At 34.4% G+C, this 27,442-nt stretch overlaps 1 pseudogene; it reads right to left on the bottom strand.

Annotated features, from left to right (window-relative positions):
- The window catches only part of LOC123254417, a 136,538-nt pseudogene extending 110,314 nt beyond the window's left edge, over nt 1–26,224 (bottom strand).
- Nucleotides 26,225–27,442: the final 1,218 nt, after the last annotated feature.

Genomic DNA, 27,442 nt, shown 5'->3' on the forward strand with positions numbered 1-27,442 from the left:
TGTCCAAATTCTAAGATAGGGAAATTCACATTAAATTTCTAAGGCCAAGCTTTCTACTTCCATAAATATGTCTCTCCCCCAACCCCATCACCCAAATGTCAGTTGATCAAATGTAGTCTCCATGGCTTTCTTTTAAGAGTTCTCATCTTAATTACAAAGCCCTAGCAAGTGAGACAAGCCAGCTATGTTATAACCAGTGTATCATTTGTGAACCTGAGTATTATCTAAATTCTTTTCTCTGCTTCTCCTTCTGTCTAGTTTCTCTGGCTAAGTAATTGCTCAAAAAAGGCACACTAATATGTTTTCATCCTTCCCATCAATTATATTTTCAGGATAGTAATGCTTACTATTTCCAATTCAACTTTGTCCCCTTTGTTTTTCAATATTGGTGAGCATTGGCATTGCTTGATAAAACTTCAAGATGTACTTTATTCCTAAATCTGTTTCCTCTTTCATAACAAATGTAATTTACAGGAACTGAGTATTTTTTACAATCTGCAGGGACTTTCCCTTATATTCTATCTCTTGCTAGATGGGTGAGAAAGAGAGATTCTGTTTCTTTTATGATCTCTAAGAAAAGTGAATATGAAACTATATCTCAGTATTTTATTTGACATCAGTGAAAAGTCAATACCAGCACTTCCCTATGCCTAAACAAATTTTAATCTTAGAGATCATAAGAATACGTATCATAAATTATTTTTGCTTAAATTTTTTTGTTATTATATGTCTGACTCTTCATGACCTCTTTTTTTGCATTTTCTTGATAAAGATATCGGAATGGTTTTCAATTTCCTTTTCCAGCTCTTTTACAGGTAAGGAAACTGAGGTAGAGCATATGAACTTGCCTAGGGTCACATAGCTAGTAAATGTCTGATGCCATATTCTTCCTGATTCCAGGTTCAACTCTCTATCTTATGTGCTGCCCAATTGACCCTTGCTGAACAGTGCAGGATAGGTATGGGAGTATTGTTTAGATGAATAGAATACCAAGGGTACCCAAAGGTGAAAACACTTCCTCTGGTTTGTTTATCCAATTAATTTGGTTAAGATGGTTCCCCAGAATACCAATGCCATTGTTGTTTTGGTTTGTTAGATAAAAGGGGCAGTCTAAAGTATTAGACATTAAACAAACCCCACCCAGAAGAGAGTAAGATAATTTTGAGAAAATATAGGATTTCTTTTCCTTAGTATTTGTTAAGTACTTACTATATGTATATATAAATATGTTATGTACCTACTATATTTATATTAAGCATCTACTATATATATATATATATATATAAAAGTCTCTGCTAAATACCTACTATATGCCAGATATTGCTAGGCACTGGGGATAGAAATATAATGAATGAAATAAACTCTTGCAATTTGTCTTATAGATATTTCACTAGATATTTTATTTTAGGTTTTCCAGTAAATAACCTTGTATCAAATTAGTATGTAAAGACCATTATTTTTGACAAGTCCAAGAGAAATAACCTGGCATGTTTTTATATCTATCTCTGCTTCTAGATCTGTTGCTTATTATGTGAAAGTCATATACCTTCATTTGACAATACTGGGTAATACATTTGCAGAAATTAAACATCTCCTCTCATTATTAATGGTTGAAAGGTCATATTTTCTTATGAGTTTCCCTTCTTTAAACTTGGAAATTTTGATGTAGATAAATAAACCACTTGTACTAGAATAAATCATCTAGTTTATTTCTGTGCATTATAATCATATCTCATGTCAGAAGGGAAAAAAGCATTAGGTTTCAAAAAAGAAGAATTAATATAATTAAGTGATAAGACATGTCAGGAAGCCCACACTAGGTGATTCAGATATAGTCCTTCTAATTACCACTAAAAGTGGCTGAATAGAAAATGATCTTTGGTACTTGAAATGATTAATTTTATTGAAAAAGAAATGTTTGATAATGCATACTGAATGCTTTTTGATTAGAAATGAAGTCCCCTGGTCTTAATGTACACTATGCTAATAGTACTATTAAGATGATTCTTTTTTTATGACTCCATTAAAGCTTTTACAGAAAGGGATAATAAATTAAGGAGATGTGAGATTTCCCCTCCATTCTCATTCCTTAATTTTAAGTAATTTTTGAGTAAAGCATATTTTTTAACCTTATGCCTTCTATTTCCATTTTGAGAAAAGATAAAAGAATTGCTATTTTAGGAACTATGACAAAGTAGGTAGGACAACTGCCCTCCTTGTCCATGTTGCAGGTGATACAGTAAAGTGTTGGGATAAAACTAGACCAAACAATCAAGTAAACAAATAAACACACCCACACCCACAAAACAAAATAAAAGCATGTTTTCCTCTCCTATGCCATCCAACAGAAGGACTGTCTCATCTCAGGAAATAAAGAATATGGTAACATATTTTTGGATAATTTTATTTCGGCCAATCATGTGATGTTTATAGTTTAATGAGTGGCTATACTATTACAGCTGGAAAGTATATTAGAGTTGAAAGATATCTTAGTCAGGTCAGGAAATCTAGTTATATGAAACCAATTTCTAATGAGAATAAGCCAATATTATAGGGTTTCATTTAAAATTCTAAAAAAAGATATTGAAAGTCAATGATGTTAGCACAATATTGATTGTACAACCTAGCAGAATTTTTAGTACTTCCTTCACATTGTTTTTATTTCCTATATGAACAGATTGAAGTCAAGAAACATTTACTAAAACTCAATGATATATAGTAGGTTCTATAAGAGATGCATAAGATAAGTCAAGGAGATCTTACAGAATTGACATTCAAAGGATTATTTTCACAAACAAGTAAATAGAGTATAACATGAACATAAATCACATGAGCTGATATCATTTTAAATCCTAGCACTAGATTATGTACTCACCATCTGCCTCTTATGTATCAAAATAATTAGAAGAATATTTAGCATGTTTCATTCATTTATGTAATGCAATATATATGTATATTTAAAATAATTTTATCTAATTGTTTTTGTTTGTCTGTTATAAAGGATTGAGCAAAATATAAAAAAAACTAAAACTTTAGGATGAAAAGAATAAAGGAAATTTCAAGAAAAAAGATTTAAATTACATATATATGTAGATGTGTGTACATGTAAATACTATTTTCTTGAAATTCTTTATATATTGAAATAAATATATAAATCATATATTTTCTTAAAATCTCTTTATTCTTTTCATGCTTTATATTTGTGCATATTCCAGGAGGTAAATGACTTGTTCAAGATTGCATAGCTAGTAAATATACGAGGCACTATTTAAACATAAAACTCAGGTCTTTCTGACTCAAGGCCCAGTGTTCTCTCTCCACTGTGCCATTTAGAACAAAGCACTATGCACAATCCAAAGAAGGTAAGATCCTCTCTCATTGTAGAAATGAGCTTCATCAACATATTTAAGGTGGTTCTTGGGTAAATAGAATGCAAACTTAGATGTCTTTCATCTTTGGTTTTGTGTGTTTTGGCATAATGCCTTTCTCATAGTGGCATCTAATATTTGTAGTATTCAATAGAATGGAGATGATTTTAATGGTTAAAGATGAAAAATGCAAGAGATAGAAGAAGAAGAATTACACATCTGTTTAATTAGTTAGCCACCATTTATTATAAGCATTAAGCAAAAGAACCACCTGACCCTACAGTAGCATAAATTCTACTGGGGGTCATAATAAACATGCACACATACATGTAGTTATGGTGGTTGGTAGGACCATCAAGTGTGATAAGGGTAATAAGGAAGAATAAATCTGGAAAAGTAGATTGGAACTGAGAGGTAGAAGCTTTTAAAAGCCTGAAAGGAGTTTGGCATATAGATTGGTTTTGAGGAACTTTTTTCCCTCACTTTCTTTTTTATTTTTTGTTATGATTAATAAGTGGGGACAAGGGAAAAATGAAAGTTATCTAAAAAAGGTGTAAATAAAAATAAGATTAAAAAAAGTTATGGTCTACTTCCAATTACTAAACACTTTGGAGAGTCCACTGTGTTCAAAGAACTGTATTATGACCATAGTGAAATATAAAAGAAATGATAAATTTAAGGTCATTTCTCAAAGATTTTGATGGACAATTAAGAATATATATGGTTCTAATATACATGACTGAGACAAGTAGGTAGAATAGTGTTAGACCTAAAGTCAAGAAGATGAGTTCAAATAGAGCTGTAAATACTTACTGACTATACGGCCTGAGGTAAACCATGTAACCTCTGTCTGCCTCAGCTTCTTTGTATGTAAACTGGAGCTAATATTAGCACCTATCTCTCAGTTTTGTTAGGATAATATTAGATAACCTTTATGAAGTACTTTGCAAATAATAAAGTACCAAATAAGAGTCACCATTTTCTTCATTATATTTCTTCTCTTGTCAGAATAAAGCTCTGACAAGAATGTATTTGAGTTATTCTACCAATTCATAACCTTGTTTAGGGAGAGAGACAGATAGATAGGCAGACAGACAGAGAGACAGAGACAAAGAAAAATACAGAGGCAGAGAGATAGAGACAGACTGACAGAGAGACAGAAAGAATCCACCATGTTGGTGATGGAATACTATTGTGCTCAAAGGAATAGTAAACTGGAGGAATTTCATGTGAACTGGAAAGACCTCCAGGAATTGATGCAGAATGAAAGGAGCAGAGCCAGAACATTGTACACAGAGACTGATACACTGTGGTAAAATAGAATGTAATGGACTTCTGTACTAGCAGCAATACAATGACCCAGGACAATTCTGAGGGATTTATGGAAAAGAACACTACCCACATTCAGAGGAAGGACTGCAGGAGTGGAAACACAGAAGAAAAACAACGGCTTGAACACTTGGGTTGATGAGGACATGATTGGGGATGTAGACCCGAAAAGACCATACCAATGTATCAATAATATGTAAATAAGTCTTGACTGACCACACATGTTAAAACCAGTGGAAATGTGAGTTAGCTATGACAGGGGGAGGGGTTGAGGGGGTGAAGGGTAAAGTAAAAACATGAATTATGTAACCATGGAAAATTTTTCTAAAAATAAAATTATATCTGCCCTTGTTAAAAAAAGAAGAAAGAAAGAATCCACCAGTAAACATATATTAAATGCCTCCTAGATGTACTGGAAAGACAAACTGAAGTAAAGGACAATTCCTGTACTCAAGGAATTTACAAATGGGGGAGACAGCATGAAAACAAATACTGACAGAGCAAGCAATATGTAGGATAAATAGGAAACAGCAGAAGGAAGGCACTAGAATTTAGAAGGATTGAGGAAGGCTTCCTCTAAAACAGTGGTTCCCAAACTTTTTTGGCCTACTGCCCCCTTTCCAGAAAAATATTACTTAGCACCCCCTGTCACATGCTATCACTGCCCTCTTACAGTTATTCACTGCCCCCAAATGCACCTGTGACCATCACCAATCTCCTGGATTGCTGCAGCACCCACCAGGGGGTGGTGGAGCTCACTTTGGGAATCACTGCTCTAAAAGATAGGCTATTAAAATTAAACAAAGAATTAAAGAAATTAAAGAAAAAGAAATTAAAATTATAGGCTATTGGGAATTAAAGGAAGCTAGGATATTCAGTTGGTGGCTTGAGGAGCAAGAGCACTCCTGGCATGGAAGACAGTAAGAGAAAATTCCCAGAATTGAGATATGGACTTTTTAGTTCCTGAAACATCACAGAGAGCAATGTCACTGGATCAAAGATTACCTGTCAAGTTTTAAGGTGTAAGAAGCCGAGAAAGACAAGAAAAGGCTAGATTATAAAAGACTTTGAATAACAAACAGAAAAATTTATATTTGATCCTGGAAGTGATAGCCATTGTTGTTTATTGAGTAGCACGGTGACATGGTGGGACCTGTACTTTAAGAAAATCATTTTGTTGAATGGAGGACAGGTTGGAGTAGGAAGACATTTGAGTTAGGCAGATCCACTAGCAGTTTATTTTAACAGTACAGGCATGAGGTGATGATGACCTGAACCAGGGTTTTTGCACTGTCCAAAGTGAGAATAGGATGTATACAAGAAATGTCACTCAAATAATATTAATAGGACTTGGCTACAGCTTGGATTTGGGGGAATGTGTGATGACAGATAGTGAGAAGTTAAGGATAACTCCTAGATTGTGATCCTGAAAGACTGGAAGGATAATATTGCATTCTACAGTAATGGAGAAGTTAGGGGGAGGTTTTTTGGGGGGAAGATATTGAGTTATGATTGAAACATGTTAATTTCAAGAGGTCTCCTGAACATTTAGTTTGAGATGTTTAGAAGGAAGTTGGAGATATGAAATATAGAAGTCAGCATAAAGATTGAGGAATGGTAAGTAGATTTGGGACAGATAATCTTTTATATCCTGAGTCCCTTGGATTTGTCCTGGATCCTTGTATTATTGCTATTTAAGTCATTCGGAGTTGATCATCAAATACTTTTGTTGTTACAGTGTACAACATTTTCTTGCTTCTGCTCAGTTCAATTTGCATCATTTCATATGTCTTTCACTTTTCTTGGTGATCATCTTGTTCATTGTTTCTTATGGCACACTGATATTCCAGTACATGCATATATCACAACTTGTCTGGCCATGCCCCAATTGGTGGATGTCATTTCAGTTTCCAGTTCTTTGCCATCACAAAAAGAATTGCTATAATATTTTTGTGCAAGTAGGTCCTTTCCCCCACCATTAATCTCTTTGGGATATAGATCTAATCATGGTATTTCTCAGGAAAAGAGCATGTACAGTTTTATGGCTTCTTGAAAGTGGTTCCAAATTGTTTTCCGGAATGATCACAGCAGTTCATAGTTCCACCAACAGTGTATTAGTTTCCCAATTTTTCCACATTCTCTCTAAAATTTATTATTTTCCCTTTTTGTCATATTAGTGAGTTTGATAGGTGTCAGGTGCTACCTCAGAGTTAATTTGTATTTCTCCAATCAATAGTGATTTGGAGCATTTTTTTAATATGACTAAAGAGTTTTAATTTCTTCATTTGAGAATTGTATGTTTATATGTTTTGATTAAGAGAAATGCAAATTAAAATGAAAATAATGGAGTGGTTTGACATTTCCTTCTCCAGTAGAGTAAGGCAAACAGAGGTTAAGGGACTTGCCCAGGGTCATATAGCTAATTAATGTCTGAGGTGAGATTTTAATTCATATCTTCCTGTCCATGCCAAACACTCTATACACTGAGATACTTAAATTCCTCCATTGGTATTTTTCATCCTGAGTACCTTGGAATTGTACTCCAAAATAGTAGGTACTTGCTAAATATTTCTAAATTATTATAATCATAATTCAATCAACAATCATTTATCAAACACATACTATGTGCTGAGTACTATGCTAGGTGCTGCAGATATACCATTTATATGATAGTTGATATATATATGTATATATATATATATGGGAATCATATATATGCATATATGTGGAGAGAGAAAAAGGGAGAGAGAGAGACAGGGAGACAGAGAGAGATGAAGAGAGACAGAGACAGAGAGAGGTAGAGAAAAAGAAAGACAGAGAGACAGAGAGACAGTGAAAGAGAGAGAGAGAGAGAGAGAGAGAGAGAGAGAGAGAGAGAGAGAGAGAGAGAGAGAGAGAGAGAGAGAGAACATATATAGCATATATATGAAAATTTCTAGCTGCAAGGAGTTTATATTGCAAATTAATGACATACTTCCCTTAACATTTTTTTCTCCCTGGGACTGATATTTCCATCTTCTGTCACTCATTCTGAACTTTTGTGGTAAATAGTCATGGTTAATTATGTTCCTGCTATGCCTTGGGACTAGCTACTTGGATTGGCTGAGCAATATTTTATGCCTATATCTGGAATTCTACCTGTGCTCAGAGGTGTTGTATTATTAAGCTATTAAGTTTTTACTGGTATTTGGTGTATACCTAAGAAAGTACCAAGGTAAACAAGCTACATCTACTGTTCATGAAAGGGTCTTAAGCAGAATCTAATTACCAACCACTTCTTCACTTCCTTTTTCTTTCTTATTAAGGCTTCTTAAACCATCACAAGTTTTATATCACACTTAATCATAGAGCCATGATCTAAAGTATGTGCCTAGACTTTTTTCTAGTCTATGTCCAATAAGCAAAACTGACCAAGTAGGGGTTAGAATCTTTGAACTAGATTCATCATATAACGTGCTCAGAGTCAATTCATCTGGTTTGGCCATATTTATACTTCAGAAGAGTCTTGTAGAAGGAAAGGTTATCTTGCTTGGGATCTGTTAACCTTTTTTGTTTGGATGCCATATATGTTCTCAAAATTCATCCAGCAGAAATCTCCATGATACACTTAATGGATAGATTGTGTAGCAACAGCACTCTGTGTGACACTTCCTATTAATAGGAACAGGTTATATTCACCCTGTAAACTTTGCAATATTTTTCTGCTCAAGGGTATAGAGGTAGCATGTGGGGTGAGAAGAGGTCATATTGGAACATTTTTCATGAAATATGTGTTTTGATTATCACTAATTCAACATAGATTTAAAATTCTGTATATATTTTATCTCTTCATGGGACAATAAGCTTCACAAAACAGAAGCCATACCTTATCTAAACTTTATATCTTTCTTCTTTCTCCCAGCTTCTTTCCTCTCTTCTTCCCTATTTCATATTTACAATAGTGTCCTACACATAATTACGCTCTACTGTCTTAAAAAATTTATTGGTAAGGTTTGTAAGTTAGCCAAAGGACAAGATGGGAATACTAATTCAATTTAGGAATGTTAGGTATGGCAGGAGAAAAATGAAATGACTAAGGAAACAAGGGTTCTTTCTTCTGAACATATTGATTTACTAAACAATATTTTGTCAGCTGCTAAAAAATTGGGGCTAAATCACTTCCTCAGCTTAGATAGAGCTGGACTCTAAATACAAAGGGAATTTTATATATTAAGAACAATGAGTCAAATAAGGCCAATTAATTAAAAGGAAATAGTACATCATTAGGTAATCTGATTTCTAATTGGAGGAGAGATTAGGGTTTTTTTTAAAACGGAAGGTGCAGAGTGAACGTATGCAATTCCCTGAATTCAGAAGAAAAGAAGAATTCAGAAGAAGACCCTGGGCAAGTCGAATGACCCCCATTGCCCACCCTTACCACTCTTCCACCTAGGAGCCAATACACAGAAGTTAAGGGTTTAAAAAAACAAACAAACAAAAAAGAAAGAATAAATGTTCTTCCCCCATCCCTTGTCTGTAAACAACCAAAAGAATACAGATACAGTCACTTATAGATTAGTCTTTGGCCAGCTTTCAGATAAGACATATGGAATACTTGAAGTGTACAATTATGAAAAAAAAAACTTTTATCAATCTTAGGATCTGACTATCTGATTAGCATAACTTATATCCTAAATTGAGACTCTAAACAGCAGATAAAGGTAGTCCAACTTTCCAGCCACATAGGGATAGGGTCAAATGATGCATTAAGATTGTCTCCTAGTTTCCACAATTGAACATTTGTTTTTTAGTTTGTTTAGCAGAGCATAAGTTGAACTAGACCTATAATTGAATAGAAAAGGAACTGAGTTAACTCCAGAATGGAGTCACAAGATATAGTCAGTATCCTCAATTGCCACTACCACTTCATGTCCTAATCCCTTCAATTGCCTCCTAGGGAAGACGGGCTTCAATAATAATTTTTTTGTGTGACAAACACCATTTAATGTACAGATAGGCTACTAATGGTGGACCAGATCTGGACATATACATCTGATTTATCCAGGCTGGGAGAATATCAGTGTCAAACGTAATTTCAAATGCTTCTGAAGGATCAACCAGAGCACAGAAATTCCTTTCAAATTCTGGCTTGGGGTCTAGGAAGAGTTAACAGATTTTTTGATGTCCTTTGTACAGTCTTGGAAATGAGGGCATGACAGGAGTCAAAGAATCTCTTAGCTCCTGTGGAAATTCTATAATTTTTTTTTATTAAGAAACTATTTTCTATGAAGAAAGCTCAGTGGGCCATCTGTCCTACTAGTTGGGAGAAAATTAAGGACAGCTTGGTTTAACCTTAGGAAATTCTTCTGGGTCTATCAATAATTACAACTTGGTCAAGAATTCTAGAGCTTCTCCACCTCTGCAAAAAGGAAAACAACTGATTTTATTTCCTGTTAGAAATGTGAATTTGCTTCCCCTAAAGAGCAAATGTTCTGCCCTGAGTTTAATGAGTTCTTTGGAGATCTGCTACAATCATTTTTCACCCATAATCTCTGAAGCATCATCCTGGGATGCTGGCAGGTCACAAATAAACTCTGCTATTATAAGTCAAATGTTAATCTTTAGAAACATTAATGTCTCATTTTCTTATTGCTGGGACTCACATGTGCTAGTAATTAGGGTAATTAATATTATAGTATGCACATTCAAGCATCATTCTCTTAGCAGGTAGCTGGATACATTGCCTTTCCCTTCTAGAGGTCTAGGCTAACCTAGGCATTAAAATCTTTTTTCTAATGCCATTGTCTAGAGCCACGTTGACAAACCTATGACATGCATGCCAAAGACAAGAGACTTCTCAGAGGGCACAATGGGAACCTGCCACCCACCCTCACATAGTGGGACAGAACACTGCATTCAGTGTGGGGGGTGGACAAGGCATAGCACACAGTGGGGATTGGGGCTTGGCACGCACACAGTCGGGGGCAGGGTGGGGCCCAGCAGAGGGTCCTTAAAAGGTTCACCATCACTGGTCTAAAGTCCCCACTCATTGGGGGGCAGCTGGGTAGCTCAGTGGATTGAGAGCCAGGCATAGAGACAGGAGGTCCTAGGTTCAAAATCTCCACAGTCTCTTCCCAGCTGTGTGACCCTGGGCATGTCACTTGACCCCTATTGCATATAAAAAAAAATGGAAAATAAAGTCCCCACTCATTGTGTTCATTCTATAATTAGGTGACAAGGATAATTCAGTAAGTCATTCCGTTAACATTTAATAAGCATTTACTAAGTGCCAGATATTGTCTTAAGTGCTTAGAGTATAAAAGAAAGATGAAAGGTAAACCCTTCCCTCAAAGAGCTTAAAGTTTGATGTGTTCCTGTTCTATTTAACATTAATTAGCCTTTACATGGGGTCTATTTACCTCAAAGGTGGAGCAAGAGAAGCAGGAACATTTATAAATAGCTTGAGGGCAGATTTTTAACACAATTAACTCAATGGGGCATAGTTGCCTGCTAAGATCTTGTGTCAGTCACCATTAGGCTGGATCCCAAATGGCATTCTTTGCATCGATGCTGCTAGTTCAAAACTACAGGTTGCTGGGATACTGAGATGCCCTCTTGAACTTTTGGAACTCACTAGATAACATGCTCTAATATAAGATCAGTTGCTGAGGACAAGGACTGAAACTTGTTATTCAGGCCACATAGTCTCAAAGGAGAAATAGTTCCATGAGCCATGATGTCACAGCATTACGTTTATTGAAATCATGTTAAAAGGAGAATAAGAGTTTCATCAAATTATAGCAAAAAACTAGCCAAAGAGATTAGGCTGATTCCTGCTTTTTTGAAGTTATCTCCAAATATCACAAAATAAAAAAAGCTCTTACTAATTACACATTTAGCAAACCAAAAATTAGTTGCAGAATGCCTATGCAGTCAGTTCCACAGACTCTCCAAACACTTCTGTTCCATATCATTAAACTTATTCCAGAGCTAGGTTACCCACTATCATGTATATTTGGGGAAATGCTATCAGAGGCTCCCCATATATAAATTAGAGATTGTCCCTCTAGGAACTGAAAGTAAGTATCTCCTTTGGGTTGAAAGAACATCCAGGTCCAGACTGGGATCTAAGCTACATAAACAATAGTTTAGGCTAAGTTAAGAAGAAAAGTGTCTGTGAATCACTAATCTCCAATGGACTGAATCTTTTGCAAGGATAAAAATATCGACAGAGGAATCTTTATACATGATCAAGAAGAGACAATTAAGATTTGAGGAAATGACTTTTTTAATTTTTCAAAATTACATGTTGATGTAATTTGGAATCCTGATTTTCTGACATCTTGCAATCCATGTTCTCTCCCTCCCTCTGATCTTTCCTCTTTCCCCAAGAAGGAAGGTAATATGATATAGGTTATATATATATATATATATATATATATATATATATAATCATATTATACATATTTCCATACTTGCAATGTGACATATTGCTTATACTAGAGAAAAATTCATGGATGAAATAAAGTGAAGAATGGTATGCTTCAGTCTGCATTTGGACTGTCTGTTCTTTCTGTGGGTATACTTTTTCATTATGAGTCCCTTGGAGTTGTCCTTGATCTTTGCCTTGTTAAGTAATAATAATAATAATAATAATAATAATAATAATAATAGTAAGTAATTTGCAGATGATCATCATACATTATTGTTGTTATTGTGTACAATATTCTGGTTCTGCTTACTTTATTTTGCATCACTTAATAAATCTTCCCAGTTATTCTATGATCATCTTGTTCATCATTTCTTACAGCAAAATAGTATTCCATTACAAGCATATTTGACACCTTGTACAGCCATTCCCCAATTGATGGGCATTCCTTTAGTTTCTAGTTCTTTGCCACCCCCAAAAAGAATTGCTATAAATATTTTCATACAGATAGATCTTTTCCCCTACCTCTTATCACTTTGGGATACAGATCTATTATCTAGGTGAAAGAGTATGCACAATTTTGTGACCCTTATGGCATGGCTCTAGATTGTTTTTCAGAATGGTTGTTTCAATACAGAATTCCACCAACAGTTTATTAGTGTCTCAATTTTTTCACATTCCTTCCAACACTTATGATTTTCTCTTTTTTTGTCACGTTAGTCAGTCTTATGAATGTGAGGTGGTACCCCAGAGTTGTTTAAATTTGAATTTCTCTAATTTATAGTAATTTAGAGTATTTTTTCTTATAACAAAATAGTTTTAATTTCTTCATCTGAGAGAATTGCCTGTTTGTATCATTTCATGATTTATCAATTGGGAAACACTTTGTATTCTTAATTTTAATTTTTTTCTTTTTTTCAAAATTAATTTTTAAAATACTTTCCCATGTTTACATGCTTCATTTTCTTTCCTTCCCCTCATTCCTCCCCACTCCCAGAGCTGACAAACAATTCCACTGGGTTTTAGACATGTTATCACTTGATATTTATATCCGTATTATTCTTTTTTGTCAATAGAGCAATCCTTTAAAAACAAAACCCTAAATCATATACCCATATAAAAAAGTGATGTCATATGTTTTTCTTCTATGTTTCTACTCCCACAGTTCTTTCTCTCGATGTGGATAGCTTTCTTTCTCATAAGTCCCTCAGAATTGTCCTGAATCATTGCATTGCTACTAGTAGTAAAGTCCTTTACATTGGATCATTCCACAGTGCTTCACTTTCTGTGTACTATGCTCTCTTGTTTCTGCTCATTTCACTCTGCATCAGTTCATAGAAGTTCTTTTAGTAACCCAAAGAGCCCAACTTTTAGGACGTGAATCCACTATTTGACAAAAACTGCTGGGAAATTTGGAAAACAATATGGGAGAGATTAGGTTTAGATCAACATCTCACACCCTACACCAAGATAAATTCAGAATGGGTGAATGACTTGAATATAAAAAGGGAACCTATAAATAAGTTAAGTGAACGCAGAATAGTATGCTTGTAAGATCTCTGGGAAAGGAAAGATTTTAAAACCAAGCAAGAGTTAGAGAAAATTACAAAATGTAAATTAAATGGTTTTGATTATATTAAACTAAAAAGCTTTTGTACAAACAAAAACAATGCAGCCAAAATCAGAAGGGAAACAACAAATAGGGAAAAAAATCTTTATGACAAAAAACTCTGACAGGGGTCCAATTACTCAAATATACAAGGAGTTGAATCAATTGTATAAAAAATCAAGCCATTCCCCAATTGATAAATGGGCAAGGGACATGAATAGGCAATTTTCAGATAAAGAAATCAAAAGTATCAATAAGCACCTGAGAAAGTGTTCTAAATCTCTAATAATTAGAGAAATGCAAATCAAAACAACTCTGAGGTATCACCTCACACCTAGCAGATTGGCTAAAATGAAAGAAGGGGGAGAGTAATGAATGCTGGAGGGGATGTGGCAAAATTGGGACATTAATGCATTGCTGGTGGAATTGTGAACTGATCCAAACATTCTGGATGGCAATTTGGAACTATGCTCAAAGGGCTATAAAAGAATGCCTGCCCTTTGATCCAGTCATACCATTGTTGGGTTTGTACCCCAAAGAGATCATAGATAAACAGACTTGTATGAAAATATTCATAGCTGTACTTTTTGTGGTGGCAAAAAACTGGAAAAGGAGCATATGTCCTTCAATTGGGGAATGGCTGAAGAAATTGTGGTATATGCTGGTGATGGAATACTATTGTGCTCAAAGGAATAATAAACTGGAGGAATTCCATGTGAACTGGAAAGACCTCCAGGAATTGATGCAGAGTGAAAGGAACAGAGCCAGAAGAACATTGTACACAGAGATGGATACACTGGGGTAAAATAGAATGTAATGGACTTCTGTACTAGCAGCAATGCAATGACCTAGGAGAATTCTGAGGTACTTATGGTAAAGAACGCCACCCACATTCAGAGGAAGAACTGCAGGAGAGGAAACACAGAAGAAAAACAACTGCTTGAACATGTGGGTTGAGGTGGACATGATTGGGGATGTAGACTCAAAACAACCACAGCAATGCAACTAACAACAATTTGGAAATAGGTCTTGATCAATGCACATGTTAAAACCAGTGGAAATGTGAATCGGCCATGGGTGGGGTAGAGTGCAGGGGGTGAAGGGGAAAGTAGGAGCATGAATCATGTAACCATGTTAAAAATGAATATTAATAAATGTTTTAAAAAAAGTTCTTTTAGTTCATGTAGATGTTCTCCAGTTCATCCCTTACAGCACAGTAGTATTCAGTCATCATATACCACAATTTTTTCAGCCATTCTCCAATCAAGGGACACCTCCTTATTTTCCAATTTTTTTGCTACCACGAAGTGTGGGTATGAATATATTTGTAAAATCCTTGTTGATTTCCCCCAATAATTATGGAAGAATAGTCAAATATTCTTTAATTATTGGAAATTACAGTTTATTTGTAACTTTTACAGAAGCACTCTATAAATATCCACTTGAGTAAATTATATTAGGTTTGATATTTTGGCAGTGTATAAGAGTATAGCATCATTGCCCTCACCAGTTTATTTGCCTTTTAATCTGTGTTCCATAACTTTTGCTTGTGCAGAAATTGTTAATTGAATGTAATCAAACTTATCTATTTTACATCTCGTAATGTACTTAGTGTCTTATTTTGACCTGAATTCTTCCCATATCCATAGGTCTGTGTTCCTCTAGTTTGTTTATGGTACCATTTGTTTTTAAATCAATTATCCATTTTGACTTCACATTGTTATATTGTACAAAGTGTTGATTTATGTGAGGAAATGACTTTTAAAATTTGATCTTTCTTAGTCATCTTAACCATAATGGTAGGATATTTTAGGGAAAGAACTTTAACATAGAAAATGTATTTTATAATTTGGTATGTTATGATTAATGAAATGGCATGTACCAATGTGATCAATATAAACTCTCTTGACACAGAAAATCCAAAGTAAAATTGGTTACTATTGCTTTACATCAAAATCAGCTATCCAGATAATGTTTCTAATTCATTGATTGGTTCTAACCAAAAACCACTGATAAATCTTTATTGAAGATAAAAAAAACACATGAAATCTACCCATTGAAGTTTCATTATACTTTTTTATTTTAGATTGTACTTTAATATCTTATTAAATATTCATGTGTGAGTAAAAAAAATCTGTCATATTGTCAGTCTTGAAGAGAATGGTCATTTTTCTTCATCTTAAAATGTGAATCTTAGTATAACTGTCTCTAATAACACTTTTATCATTCCATTATAACTGTCAATATGCATTAATAACCTGGATTTCTAGGAGCTTCCTTTTGTAAGATGTTCAGAATCTTATTCTGCTCTTACAACTTGATTTGCATGGCTTTCAAAATATGGATTTTGCAAATGTATTTAAAATTTAATATGTTTAACTTGGCAGTTTTAAAATCTATTAAATATTTTTGCTTTTAGTACTCCTCTAAGAATTTCATTTGACCAATTATTAGTCAAGTGTATATCTTTGGCACTCATCAGACAGGTAGTAGGGGACTATTTAAACTAATTTGAATTTTTGATTTTTGTTTCCAATTACTTTTGGAATTATTTTATTCATTGAAAACTCCACCTAAATTGTAAGTTCTTTCATAATTATGCAAGCTCACATATCCTCTTCATACTGTTTTAATTTCTCACTGGTAATTATAAATGTCTGGGTACAGATCATAAAATTTGGGACCAAAGGGAAAGATATAACTTATTAATCACTAAATATATCCTTGAAAAAAATAGCTATATTGCCAACTATGTTTCTAATAAGGACTTAATGTTTATTCTGGTCCCTTTTCTATACTTGCTATGAATATTTTTTGAAATAAAATTAATTTTGAGTTTCTTAGAAAATAATTAAATGTAAAGCCCTTCCAACTTCTCCTTGTTTGCTTATAAAGCCAGTCTTTCCCTTCTACTTCAAGTCTCTGATTGGATTTGCTTAACTTTTCTCGGAGTCCCCAGTCCTAGAGTCCTGACATCTGGACATGTCACTCATATTCTTTTCCCAACCTACTGCCAGAACACCAAAAAGTCACATGTCCTGGGCTAGTCAAAGGCAGGACTTGTATCAAGTATTGGTTCTCAAACTAAATAAGTGAGTTCAATTTATATTAAATTCACACACTATAAAGGCAAAAATGGGCTAAGTTATAGAAAGTTTTAATAGACAGTTTTGGCTGTAACACTGACAGGTTTAATGACTATCTGCGGATCATATAGACAATAATCAGAGGCCATCCTTGAACCCACATATTTCTGACTCTATGACTCTCAGCCACTTATACCATATTATAATGAAGGGCCTGTAAAGTTAGGGTCTTATAACAGATTAAATGATGGCTATATTAAAGTATCCAAGAGTTTTCTTTTCTCATCTAGTAAGAAATATATATATATATGTATATACATATATATATATACCTCTCTATAGAAACATATATCTATAAAAATATATATTTATCTATAACTATAATTAATAAAAGTTGATTTGATATTTCCTGTGCCATCCATCTCAACTACTTTCAAGGAGTAGCACAAGCTCTACTTTTTCCATGGAGTTTGTTTTTCTATACTTGATAATACTATGTTTTCTTTCAGCTGAACCTCTACTGCATTTATAGTCAGTCAATAAGATGAACATATAATCATAGATTACTATTGCCACCCCAAATCAGATTGTAAAGGTGTAAAGGACAGAAATATTTTTATTCTTCCCTCCCTTCTTTCATTTCTTCTTCCATTCTTACTACTTGTCCTTTTCTTTCTCTCTTCTTCATTGATTGCCTTGAAATAAAACAAGAAAAAAACCTTACTTTCTGTCTTAGTATCAATTCTAAGTCAGAAGAGTGGCAAAAATTAGCTAATCAGGGTTAGGTGACTTACCCAGAGTCACCTTTCATTTCCTTTTAAGAAAAAAAAATCCCCATTGCCCACATTGACAGGTAAATAGTTAGTACTAAAATAATTGGCATGTTTCCTTCATCTATTATACTTTTAGGCAGAAATATTATTTAATAGTAGAATGGCCGTCTATTGGACAGCTGGAAAAAATGAAGAAAAATAAAAGTTTGAATTAATATGTTGAGAAAAATCAGGACCTTACTATGTCTATCTAATATTCACAATTTAATCTTATTTTGAATTATAGATGAAGCAAGAATAGAAGATAAAGGAGGCAGCTTTCCTACCCTGCAGTTAGTCCTAAATGACTTCAAATACAGTTGAATTTAGATAGAAAATGAGTAGTTAATCAAATTTATTGTTAATCAGTTAACGAGTATCTGAGTTTCCATTATGTATCCTGGTATCTTCAGAAATGAAGCACCTTGGGAACTCTGGCAAACTGTCTATTCACCTCTAAAAGTCATTTCCTGTGTCATAAATAAGTCTCCATGGCAACAAGTGCAGAAGGGCAGCCTGAGGGTTACAAAGGCAATAGAAAACTTTAATATTGTTTGCCAAGATCTTGACAAAAATATCTAAGATAAACAAGAAAGAAATTACATATTTGAACAATGTATAAGGAATATTTAATGATATTGCTAATGTGTTGTGTTTTTGAAGCTCTCACAAGACAAAAAACTAACAAACCCAAGAACATTTCTAAAATATAAAGCACTGAAAAGCAGTAATTCAGAAGTTTTAAATACATCTTTACAAACATCTGAGACTATGAGAAAGTAAAAAATATATTTATATAATTGGATTCTGATACTTCTTGTAGAACACTGTCATATAATTGAATGTCAATAAACTAATAAATTCATTTATAGTCTAATATTTTAAAACCAAGTCATTTAATCTAAGCATTCATTCTTGTTCAGGGAAACACAATATTTTTTGGTAAGGGTCTTAATCATTCTACTAGCATTTCCAACATACTTGAAAATTTTGTAGCATAGCACACTACAGAGAATTTCACAAAAAATTCTTTGTTATGCCCGGAAACACATTGACATACTTATTTTGCTCTGGTGGGGTTCCATGGCATCATCTCTCCAGGCAAATCCGGAATAATTTTATCTAATTAATCATTTTTGTGTGTCATCCTAGCAAATGCTAAAAGTAATGTCAGCCTAAGAAAATCATAAATAGCATAGGTTGGTTTAATACTAATGTTAAAAAACACAGACACTCAAATAAGTATTTTCTTATTTCATAAGCTTTAAGTGCTTATTTGCTTTGAAAATTGTGGTAGGTAGTGCAGGTTGTAGTTCAAGTATTTAACAAAGCCATTTTCCCTTTTTCCTGTTTGGAAGGAAGAGAACTGGCTGTTACTTCTTCATTAGAAGTCTGATCTAACTGTGGTCACTGAAAGAGAATGGAAAATGTCAACAAAAATTCTTACTATCATAGCTATCCCTTTTGGCCAGATTCTCTGTGGGTGATAATTGTTGTCATTTTCATTTCCTTTTTTATGTCTGGCAGTCCTTTTGGACTATACTTTTTGAAAACCACAAAAATTCTAAAGAAACTAAAGTTGAAACATTTTTTCATTGATTTCAACTAATAAATGAATGGATCCAACAAAGATACCCTTCTCTCTGATACCAAGTTTTATCTCATATCACGGTACCTTTTTTAAAATCTCCATGCCTGAAACGTGCTTCTTCCTCATGTCTACTGTTATATTGAATCTCTGGGAGCTTGAAGTTCACTTTGATTGACAGGTGAATCAGTTGGATAGAATGTTCCCAGAGAGGCATGCGGGAGGCAGGAGAGAGCAGTTGAGAATCCTGAGAGAGGTTCTGGGGTCTTTTTCCTATCCTGAGGCTAGAGATCAGTGTGGATCCTGGTTTTGGAAATAGAGAGTTGCAAACACTACCTTGCAAGCTCCTCCTGTGTTTCCTGTACCGTTATCAACTTGTATTTGACCACCATCTCTGTGTCGACTGCCCCTAGATATTAGGAGTTTCATCATCTTAGCTATCTACACTTCCCAGGGCCCGGGAGGGATCCGAGAAGTGGGCAAGAGACGAAGAAGAGGGTGGAAAGGGTGGATATATCTCAACTGCTAAGGCTTAAGATCTACAGAAGAAGAAGCTGAAGATTTCCCAGCAGTTTACCTATTCTGGTTTAGCCCTGGCCAGGCTGGACCAGAGGGAAGCTATCATTTTGATTCTTCATTGCCTGCAGTTAGAGATTCATTAGTAGCAATTTAAGTAGGGTCTCCTAATACCTCAATCCTTACCATTATCCTTCTTACCAAATATATTTAAAGTTTAAAGTACCTTCCTGAATTGGTTTCCAAAGCTTATTTGGGAAGGGAGACACGCAGTCAGATTATCAACGTTATCCCAGCTGAAGAGCCCAATTTAATAATATCAATTAACCCCAGGTGGGTCCTGAAGGGATAAACCACTTTGACCTGAAGGATCCTGCCTGGGCAACTGTTATAAAGGAGAAGTGCCATCTTATCATCTCTCTGTACTCCAACTTCATATACATCAAATAGAGTTAGTGACCTCCTTAATTATAACACTACCTCTTAGAAGACCTACCTTCTTTCAAAGTATTATTCGAGGTTTGCCTTCTTTAACATCAGATCATTTTCATCCCTTCCCTCCAAATGAATCCCACTAAAATTATCTTGTATTTTTTGTTATGTATCTAGTATATGTTTGTATGTCTCCAAGATATACTGTAAGTGTCCCATAAGTAGAAACTTTGAGTTTTTGTCTTTGTATCCTCAGTACCTATCATATAGTAGACAATGAAAAAGCTTGTTGATGTGAATCAAAATAACAAATTGCTAGAGACGAGTTCTAATGTAGTTTGCTCTGATTTCCAGGCTTGATGCTTCCTCCTATGTAATAGCCTTTTAGTATCACATCTTATTTCTGCTCACCATAGGTAATAGAATGTAGTAAATCATACTTTTGTGTGACTTGTTAACAGGTCTAAAAATTTTTTCTTATTCTAAAACAGAGTCTTAACCTTTTCTGAGTTATGGATCCTTTATGTCCACTAGAAAATAATGCCAAGCTTGAGGTAACATGGTCATCAATTTTGAAAATTAATGGTAAAAAAGGAAACATCTAATTTGTACTATAGATACTCAATATAAATTGTAAGATATTCTGCATAATCAAAGGATTTCAAATTATATCTCCTCAGTAACTTATTTGTCTCTTGATTTACTTGTCAATCATGCTTTTCTTAGCCAGCCACATTGTTTTGCATCTATTATGGAATTTGTCTGGATTATCTAATGTAATCTAAGAATATATTCTTCACTTTCAAGAAGTTACTTCGAAGCTCAAAAATCTATGCTTTGGGGACACATCAGTGGCTCAGTAGATTAAGAGTCAGGCTTAGAGACAGGAGGTCCTAGGTTCAAATGTGGCTTCATACACATCCTAGCTATGTGACCCTGGGCAAGTCACTTAATCTCCATTGCCTAACCTTTATTGCTCTTTGTTATGTTAAGCTTCGGAAGGAATTATTTGGATAGTATTGTATGATCCTAATGGACACCTAGATATAGTAGTAGTCCCAAAAGGTCAACCCAGTGCAGCTGATGTTATAAGAGAATATGTAGGAACTGCTTACTCCAATCACAAGATAACAAAACAGTAACCCAGGGCTAACAGCTTGATTAAGGAATCAGCTGATTAGGGAACACAGCTGCTCCAAATAAAGCCCTAATAAGTTGATGATGGTGACTAAATTTCTTAGTTTGATACACTATAGACATTGGATATTTGGTCTAACAGGATTAATTAATTAATTTTACTTGTTATGACTGCAGATTTGATCTTAAATGATGGTTAAAGAATATTGGAAATATAATTCTTTTCCTGGCTAAATAGGATCCTGCTAACTGAAATCTCCCTTGGATCTTTGAGAATTCAGAGGCAAGTGGCTTCTTGGAAAGATGGTTTAATTGTTGAAAGTTTAGGGAAAGGGGAGATCCGTAAGATGGAAAGTGGGATTGGGATTTCCTGAGTAACCTAAGTTGTATAGCTTGATGTTGACTCTTCAATTGATAATTGTTGATTAAGGATCTTGGTTGGCTGACAGCCTAGCTAAGGCCTGCTTAGTCTCAGCCTTAAGTCAAGGCTTGACCCTGCTGATGGATTTCTTTGCAGATCTTCTTGTTGATAATAAACAGTGAACTGAGGTTGATGGGATACAGTTGGAAACAGTCTGTAAGACAGAGTTGATTCTGAGTAAAGAAAGTATAAGCTAAGCCTAAACCCTTCTCCACCCTTGCCAAAATATCTCCAACAGAGACAAAGTATCTCAAACTGAGACCAGGATATCTCAAGATCTGTTCCTTTTATAGATAAATCTCAACTGCCCTGGCTCATGCCAGGCTCATGCCAAGCTCACGCCACCTCAGTCCATTCTGCATTCTAAGCAGGTAACTGTCTCTGTCTATCATTCTTGACTCAACATGGCTGCCGTTATATTTCTTTACATCTTATACCTTGGAACCAATACATGTAAAGCAGAAGGTAAGGTGTTTTTTTTTAAAGCTACATTTTTCAGTGCTCAGAAAAAATGTATGTAGAAGTAAAATTATAAAGCTTACATTATGTGAATTAACAGTAAAGAGGATTTAAGTTCAAATTTAAAAGGAATTTTGAGTTTGTGTTTAATTAGAATGGATACCGTACATAACCAAAAAAGCTACTGGTTAGAATCTATTGCCAGAAGCTATAATAACAAGCAGATATCATTAAAGTTTGCAGTCTATACCTTCTCGGTTAGGGCAGATGCTGAATCCATGAGAAGACACCTTTTTGAAAAGCACTTTCTATTTTCTATTTTAGTCATCATTCATATTTTAAAGGTATGTGATTTCTTTGGCATAGGGTAAACCCTCTTCCTATTTGATCAACTAGAATCTATATAATTGGAAAACTAATTTATATCTTTATTCGGTTTCTTCCCTTGTAAAATGAGTTGAATTATATGAACTCTACATTCTATTTTATAATCCATACTCAGTATTATTTTTTTGTTGCTCTGGCCACAAAAAATCAGTACTATCCCACCTAAGGAGCAGGTCTCTAAACTTGGTGAAAAGCCTTCAGATGATAATACCAATTAATGAACATTTCTTAAGTACCTACTACATGCTAGTTATTGTTTTGGTCAGGGTATGGATTTTAAGAACCCAGACTCCTACCTCAACAGAACCATATAGAGTGTTGTTAATTGTTTAGTTTTTTTTCAGGCATGTCCAACTTTTCATGACCCCTTTTAAGGTCTTCTTGGCAAAGATTCTGTATTACAGTGGTTTAACATTTCCATCTCTGGTTCTTTTATCATATGAGGAAACTGAGGCAAACAAGGTTAAGTGACTTGCCCAGGATCATACAGCTGATAAATGTCTGAGACCAGATTTGAATAAAAGAAGATGAGTCTTATTGACTCTATCTACTGTGCCACTTAGTTGCCATTAGACTAGCAAAAGAGGACCAAAATAAAGAAATGTTTTCCCATATATTATGATAGGAGCAAGTGAGTATGAATTCTAATTCCTCCTTTTGGAACTTTTGTATATCTTACTTCTATTCATCATTCTCCCATGCTGCTGCTGATCCAGTTAAGAAATTTTCTATAAATAAGGGCCATTTAGCTCAGTATAATCTTTTATATTTGAAAGAAACTTTCTATTTCTTGGGTTTAAAGAATTTTTTCTAATTTATAATTGGCTAGAGACGTCCTTTTTGATCTATGTGAAGAAGTCCTTAAAGTAAAAAGATATTTCCTTGGCTTCAAGCCACAAAAAACATAGAAGAGAAACTAAACTCTCCCTGAGCAATCAAAAGAGGAATTTACTTCTCCTCCTAAATTGTGTTCAGGATTTCTCTAAAGCTCTGGAGCAATTTAAACAACAAAAAATATTGCTTTGCCAGACAGAGGCTTTGAAAGAAAAAGAAAAAAAAGTCAGGTTTTACCTTCAAAGTTTGGTTACCTGCTCTCTGTTGTGACTCTGAATGTGTATGTCTGGTGACAAAGTAAATTTTTTTTAAACTGCAAATCGAATAGTGAATATGGCCCTCTCTTAGGTGTTTTAAAGGATTAAGAATTTTTAGAAGTAAACTTTTAAGTTTCCAGAATAAATGGTAGTTGAGCCCTGTTTTGAATAGTTATTTAATCAATTCTTTTCATTTTCCATTTGGTCACTCTTAAAAAGAGATGCTGAAGAGTATACATAAAAATGTCTCTCTTTCCATCCATGATTTATTGCCCTGGAATTAGAGAGAAAGCATATAAACATATAACTACAAAATGAATCGAGCATTATTAATTAACATGAACTGGCAAAACATTATAATTAGAATGTTTGAAACCTTAAATAAATACAACTTGGGCTCAAGACTGGAATGTTTTTTGTATTTTAATTCCTGTCTTTCAGTTTTATTATTTCATTTTGATGAACAATGATTTTATACATTTCTATTTCAGTTAACATTTCTGTAGATCATGGTATATGTTTTTCTGAAAAAAAAATTATATATATGTAAATATACACACATTTACATATTTATATAAAATATGCATACATGTATATACATATATATACACACTGCCGTAGAATATAAGCTGAATATGTAACTTGGAAAAAAGTTTTGAATTTTCTCACTTGAAATGGTTAAGTCATAATTCCAAAGCTGAAGATCAATAATCTTTGCGAAAACAATGTCTGGGTCCATGTATCCTCACTAGTGAAAGTCAGGGGGAGCAAACAAGATTAAAGCATAGAAACTATGTTTTTGGATGAAACATTTTAATTGTGAAAATATAGCTTCATAAAAACACGTCTATCTAATTGGGAACATAAAATATTCTCTGAGAAAGAAATATTTTCCAGATATTTGAATTATACCCTGTTTTGCTGAAGGTTAATCTAGTTTTAGTAATAGAATTTAAAAAAAAAACGTCATTAGCAGCCAGAAAGTATCATATGTTGATAATGTCTGAGGCAATAGAAATGCACTAAGGAAATTGAAACTGAGACAAAAGAGGGGGAAAACATACCACTGTAATTTTTAAAATAACTTTAAAACTTAAAGATCCAGATTACTGTGATTTTTAGTGTATGCTTATGTCACCCTGTGGATAATAATTGCTTTTCATATGTGTCAGGACAAATTGTTAACTTACTGATATATTTCAATATTTTCTCTAATTCAATAAAATTGCTATATCTGATTCATTTTGTGCTAGTCATAAAATGCTGAGACATCGCTCAAAATAATGAAACTGTGGGTTACCTTTACACCTTTTTAATGATATTCAAATGCCATAAAATTATGACAGGAGTACAAGATCCTACAATATTCACTGTAAGCAAAAACAGATTCTCCTGGAAAACAGTTGAATAAGATCTCACCAGAGAGCTATTTTGAGGAATAAGTCCCAACAAGATGGTGGGACCTCTCATAAACCAAAATAATGGAGTAAAAAAATTGAGTTAAGTTTCATGTTCCCTGCTTAAGTCCCATTCCCTGCATCCACATCAGCAGAACATGATGAGGAACACATGATATGTTTGTCCTTTAAGAGGCTAACAGGTAAAGCTGCTTTCAGATTGATTGGTTAAAACTCATATGAAAGATTGGAGTAATGAGACATTGTAAATTGGGCCTTCCTAAGAGCTGGCTCTCTTGACTAGATTGTAACTCCCTAGTAACCAACCAATGGTGAACTTGTTTCTTGGGGCCTTTATGTAGAAAAGCCAGGGGATTGTATGATTTAAAAGTACTGGGGTTCTATTTGGAAGGATTAAGCCTCAAGATATGTAGTGTTTGACAAACTTCCTGTGGACATGTGGGGGACCTTGGAACTACATTTCCTGTGGTCCAAAGGGTTTCCTGTTTTAGATGACGTCATCAAGGGGAGGGACAGCTTTAAATATTGGTAAGTTGCTTTGAACTTCTTCTTTAGTGACCTGAGCACGCAAAGGTATGAAAGGTAAAATGACTGATGCAGCAGTTTGAATACTTACAGGTGTGTGGTCAATTTATCTCGACCAGCAATGCCTTTTATTAAAATACTATTTTCCCTTTTAATATCTGTCTTTATCATTTTTAATCATAACATTGATGGCAACAACCATACAAAGTTTGGATTACGAATTCTAAGTTTTCCAGATAGTCTAACTCTCAAGAGCATTTAGAGCCATGCCTGCTTTTTGGTCATCTTGCTCAGGTCTTTTGAGCAATTTTTTTAAAAAGAGATATTGGCTTTGCTCGCCATGTTTTTGCTAAAAGCAACAGAGTGATTTTGCCTCCCCTGGGACTCAGCCGGCCATCTGAGCCCAACCCACCTTGGGGGGTCAGAGCAGCTGCTTCTGGCTTCTGGCTTTAAACCAAAATTGCCGGTACCCTGCCAGTGCCTCTGCCGACGATCTTCCTGGCTCCTGATCTGGCCTCCCTTCCTGCATCTTCTGATCTCTGCTGAATCCCAAGCCCACCAGAGCAGACAGCTGTCTCCCAAATCCTGAGATTTCTGAGGAGTGACCCTGACCTGGCTGCCTCTTTTACTACCGCCATGCCCGGACTGCTGAGATCTTCAGAGACTGCTGCAGATTTGTCTTGGTAATGCCCTTAACCTGGAAAGATGCTTTTAATCCATTCTAGCCCTCCACGTGTTTTCTCTAAAGCCTGATCTAGGAAACCCCCAAACCCCCCCACCACCCACAATCTCTACACATGGGATTTTCTAAATACTGACCTAAGCTTTTCTCTAGCCCCTACTCCATGCCTCACCTTGAACTATCGATTACTCTTCATCAGGTGCGTGGCCTATTTAAACTTTCTTTCAATTATTAAACTGAAACTCAGGGGAAGAAATTCACCCCATACCTGCTCAGAACTTTGAACTAAGAGCAAAGACTGATTATAAGGACACTGAATTTGAACTTTGAATTGGACCAGAGGTGGATTTTAAAAACTTCAGTACTGAATGGGTTTTATTTCTGTTTTAAAGAGATTCTGTATCTTACTATATTTTGCTGATTACTTTTATGAATTAATTTTATTTCATTGATTTTCCTGTTGTACTGAATCATTTTAAGCTAATGAAGTTTCTGCTTATGATTTTATTATATTTCCTAATTTATTTAAGGTTTACTGTATCAAAACAATGCTGTTATATATACCATCTATGAACATCCTATAGGAGCACATGGCTTAAGTTTTTATTCTATCTTAATAATTGTGTACAACCTTGGAGATTTTGATGCCTTGAGAATTTAAATTATAATTTTGTGAGAGGTCTTTAAAATTGACTTTAGATGCCTAGTACCCTTCTGTATAAATGATAAGATTTTTATGCATTTATTTTAAAAAATTATTGCCTTAAATGGGTAGAAGCATAAAAATTTCCTATCCGAGATATTTTTTTTAAAAACAGGAAGCCAAGAGAGTTCCTGTATACTTCTATCAGAAGGATCTAGAATTCCTGAGGATAATTTAGACCAGAAGGTTTTTTTAATATCAGATTTTGATATAGAGGCAGTAATAGAGTTTATTGAGAAACTCTTAGCCAAGATTTAACATTTGTAACAAGTTATGATTTTTAAAATCATTGTTTATTCTTTTAAAATGTGTTATTAGAAATTGTGGTACTCTATTTGAAGGTGCATTGTGAATCTGCTATTTTGTAAAACCCATTTACAATCACAGAAAATGAATCTCATTTTTGCATAAAAAATACCCTTCACTAGTTGTAAGCTACATATATATATATATATATATACACATATATAT

This window comes from Gracilinanus agilis, chromosome 1 (genome assembly GCF_016433145.1).
Source record: "Gracilinanus agilis isolate LMUSP501 chromosome 1, AgileGrace, whole genome shotgun sequence".
NCBI classification, from domain to species: domain Eukaryota; kingdom Metazoa; phylum Chordata; class Mammalia; order Didelphimorphia; family Didelphidae; genus Gracilinanus; species Gracilinanus agilis.